We start from the raw sequence: 4,585 nt of genomic DNA, 5'->3' as shown, positions 1-4,585 counted from the left end.
TGCTCACAAAGGCACAGAAACCTGCATGCCTTAAGTTGGCCAAACCACGCTCAAACTGCACAGTAGCTGGCTGGAGACGAAATTATAGAGACCAATTGTTTAATGAAACCTGAGTAGTCCGCAGTCGCAGGGATAACAGAGAGCTTCGTCTTCACGGCACTTATGAAATGCTCCTTAGTGTTACCGATTAATGGCATCCCCTCTACACGTTTGCTTGAAGTAATGTTCGTAATTCTACGACTTCCTATACTGAATCATTTCTTGAATCCGCTTAACCAGCTCGAGGGAGCCGGGGATCACCAGTTTGCACACCACCTGCGATTCGGAAGGCGTAGTTTCATAAATCAACGTCAGTCAAGTTATATTGTCTCCCTGGTACAGTGCTAAATTGTTCAAAAGATTTTCTTTCACGCTTTTTTACTTTTACAATACAAAGGTGGTTTGTCACGCGGCTTAACTAAAAACGTTTTTCCCTCCATCCTTTAATCAAATATTCAAAGCCTTTTCTTTGTCGCTGAAAGCCGTTTACGAATTGGGATATTTCAGGTGCCTGCAAAATTCTAGCGGAGGACGAGATGTAGAAGAAAATAAAAGCGTATGGAAACCCTTCACCGAATAAAATATGTTGGATGCTGGTCTATTATTGTTGCAACTATTGTACGAGCAATTTCATCGTCATTTTGCAACAAAAATCTGCAAAAATCCACATCGTTTCAATTTGATTGCTGGCTGCAATGATTTTCAGAAGATCTCAATATGATTTACTAGTGACAGTGGTCCATAACGGTGTGTAGAGTTCCAAGATGACCTGGACCTATTTTCCTCACAAAGAGGGTCAGCAGAATGTTCCTTGTCCCTAGGTGTTGCTTCTGTTGCTGAAGAGCGTTATTCCTCACTCATCGTTTTCATTTCTGGTTAGTAGTAACTAACTCTGGTTTCTAACCCGATGAGAATTATTTGAAGGAAGTCATCACCTTCCTGTTCAACCTCCCGCAGAAGCTGTTCATACAGACTAATGCAACACTGTTTCTCTTCAGGAGTGAGCAGCTGGGGCAGTCAGTTTACTGACGCTTCGTGAACCTGCAGCATATCATCCACAAAACGTTGTGGTGAAACATGAGTAATGTTTGCAGTAAGAATTTCAATCGTTCTAACAGGAAAACATGGTCTGATTCGGAGACTAAAATCTTCATCGACACCATCGAGGAAACATATAGCAATTAATGTACGAGTAGCAAGCATACCGAACCACTTTGTCGCATTTTCCATGTTAAAGGCCAATAAGAAATTCAGTAAAAAGATCAAATCTGAACTACTTCAGGCAAAACTAGCGGCTTGGCGACATGATTTATATTCTCAATTAATTATATCTTCAAAAGTGCAATGTTTACTTACATCCGAAGTTGAAACGCTGCAGGCTTCAATGGAATATTCCCAGAACTACTTAAATACTGTGGGCTTATTACTCAACAATGGCCCGCTTCCTTCTTCAACTGCATATTAGAATCAAAAGGACTACCACCAGTCAACTACGAGTCTAAAATTATTGCACTACTGGAATCCGGTAAGACCCAGACTTCCCATAAAGGTGCAGACCAGTCGCACTCTTCTCTGTCACATACAAATTACTCCAAAGGTTGATCCTAAACATAGTAACGTCGGCTTCTGAAGTGCTAATCTTGGTAGAATAATATGGATTCGGTCTCATTCGTTACTACAATAACAGGCCCTCTCGTTGAAAACTAATTGGAAAATGAAACTTCCTGGCAGATTAAAACTGTGTGCCGGACCGAGACTCGAACTCGGGACCTTTGCCTTTCGCGGGCAAGTGCTCTACCAACTGATCTACCCAAGCACGACTCACGCCCCGTCCTCACAGCTTTACTTCTGCCAGTACCTCGTCACCTACCTTGACGGGGCGTGAGTCGTGCTTGCGTAGCTCACTTGGTAGAGCACTTGCCCGCGAAAGGCAAAGGTCTCGAGTTCGAGTCTCGGTCCGGCACACAGTTTTAATCTGCCAGGAAGTTTCGTATCAGCGCACACTCCGCTGCAGAGTGAAAATCTCATTCTGGTAATTGGGAAATGCCTTCAAGAAGAAACGAAAAAGTGTTGCTCTCTTTCTAAATTTGTTCCCAGCGTACGATAAAGGCTAGCGAGAGGGGCTTTCAAGGAAACTGATGAAGGAAGTTTCCTGCACAAAAATGGTACTCTTTTTTAAGAATCCGTACACACATAGAGTAAATTCCACAAACTGGAAAAAAAGGTCTGCCTCAATGTTCAGTTCTCTCCCCTACAATGATCAGTGTCTATACCCACGATCTGCCAGAAACTCTCTTCCACAAATTTATATATGCCGAAAACATGTGTCCCGTGAGCCAGTGGACCAGTCTCTCAGAGGTACAAGAAAAAGTGATGTAGGATCTCTGTGTATTATATGCGTGTTTCTGTAGTGGAAGCTAAAATCAAATCCCCTCAAGTGTGAATTTGCAGCGTTTAATCTGAGCCGCAGAAATGCAAACCACTAAGCACAGGTAATATACAGAGATAATGCACTACAATGGAATAGCAATAAAAAGTACCTGGGCGTCACTTTAGATAGATCACTTACCTACTAACATCATCTTCGGAAAAATCCTCGGAAATTGAGAGCCACAATGATTTATTGCCGAAGCTAACTGGAACTTCTTGGGAGCCGACGCAAGTACTCTGAGATCAATAGCACTAGCTTCATTCATCAGCTGAGTACTGGTTCATCACATGTATGGCTCAACAATTCAGATACCCACCTTGTAGCTGTTCAGCTTCGCCAGGCCACACACACTGTATCTGGTACGCTTCTGCCTGCTCCTGTTCAATAGCTCTTATCTCCAATCAACGTCACTGCACTTCCCCGTAAGAAGACAACAAGATCTTGCTCGATTATGGACAAGAGTACAGAAGAACCAGTTTCTTCCTATATACGATATCATTAAACAAGGTTCTACAACCCGACTGAATTCTCGTCAACCAGAGTCGGAAACTGCCACGAGCCTACCCGGTGGCTGCCTACAAATCGGAGTGGTGATTTTCACCCCAGCAAGGCTTCTTACGAGTCGGAAACCCCATTATAAAACTCCCTGGCTTCATCCTCCCTCTTGAGCGCCACGCGGCGTAAAGTGGGTGGAATCAGAAGTGTAACGGGGAGAAGAGAGAGCTGCCACTCTCGACAACTGGGGGTGGCCAGACTCTCTCAGCTTCGACTACAGAGAACCGAGCCACAAACCATATCGTTCACAACGGCCCCTCTTTCGCCAGATCCCTGGAAGGAGCACATGAAGATAGCTCTAAAGCAACTGCGTGGTTGGAAATTGTCGATATTGATTTTTGATTTCTCTCTGTTATTTATTTAACGGATTTATGACGTCTTTGTTTTTAAATTTCAATATGCTAGCGATTATCTAAGCGCGTCACACGATAAATAGGTGTTTACAGTGCTGAAATGTAATCTAGTATCACTCGGTACCTTTCCACTACGACGGGCTCAACAACTGCAGTGCTTTTTGGAGACAAAATGCAATCTGTTTGACTTAGACGACGAACATCCGGAACAGACGTCACATCACTTGCGCACTTTTGGTTCCATTTGTAGAAATTATGCTGTGACAAAACATATATCAACATCAGTGTTCTACGAAATTAAATACACAAGTTTAAATTTTTTCTGTCTGTAGCAGCTTTCTGAGTCGTTTAAGTCTCCGATGTTGTCTCTAGCATTGAAAGACGAAACGTTGTTTATAAAACAAATATTAGCTATAAATTAAATAGTAACTGTGAAAAACATTACATTATTTAATGCGGTCTTTGTGAAAAACGTATTGTATACCAGGAGCAAATATAATGATTGTCTCTAACTAGAAGTCTGTAAATATATGTGTATACGAATTATCTTATTTTAAATTGGTCTAAACTTGTAAATACTTTGACATGTCCTATATCCTGGTAAAAAGAGATCTAAGGATGAATAAAGCAACTACTACTACTATATATATTTTTGGATCTTTCTAAGGCCTTTAATACAGTTGACCACAAGATTCTATTAAATACATTAGAAGCACTAGGAATAAGAGGGGTAGCTAATGACTGGTTTCTATCATATATAGAAAGGTAGTATCTGTTCCCGAAAGAACAGTTACTGTTGATGACCATGCAGATTTCGTTAGAATGAAATGATAATTAAATGGACACACTTATTGCAAACAGGCGTTGATATACTTCATTGGGGACATGAGGTGTCTCGGTGTCTCAGATGGATAGAGCGTCTGCCATGAAAGCAGGAGATCCCGGGTTCGAGTCCCGGTCGGGGCACACATTTTCAACATGTCCCCAATGAAGTATATCAACACCTGTTTGCAGCTAGGGTGTCCATTTAATTATCATTTCATTCGTTTCTATCATACCTAGGATATAGGGTACAAACAGTAGAGATAATACATACTTCAAATGGATCCAACCACTTAGTAAAACTCTTATCAGAAGCAAAATATTAATATAGGGGTTCTGCAAGGTAGCATATTAGGACCAATACTATTCCTGATATACATCAATA

The 4,585-nt window shown here is 41.5% G+C and overlaps 1 non-coding gene across 1 annotated transcript; it reads left to right on the top strand.

Annotated features, from left to right (window-relative positions):
* The first annotated feature begins 4,270 nt into the window (after positions 1–4,270).
* On the top strand, positions 4,271–4,344 carry Trnas-uga (transfer RNA serine (anticodon UGA)). Its single transcript has one exon. It is a non-coding gene; the product is annotated as a tRNA-Ser (tRNA).
* Positions 4,345–4,585: the final 241 nt, after the last annotated feature.

Source organism: Schistocerca nitens, chromosome 4, assembly GCF_023898315.1.
Source record: "Schistocerca nitens isolate TAMUIC-IGC-003100 chromosome 4, iqSchNite1.1, whole genome shotgun sequence".
Taxonomy (NCBI): Eukaryota; Metazoa; Arthropoda; class Insecta; order Orthoptera; family Acrididae; genus Schistocerca; species Schistocerca nitens.
Note: the sequence above shows the minus strand (reverse complement) of the source record. Positions and strands in the feature narration are given on the sequence as shown.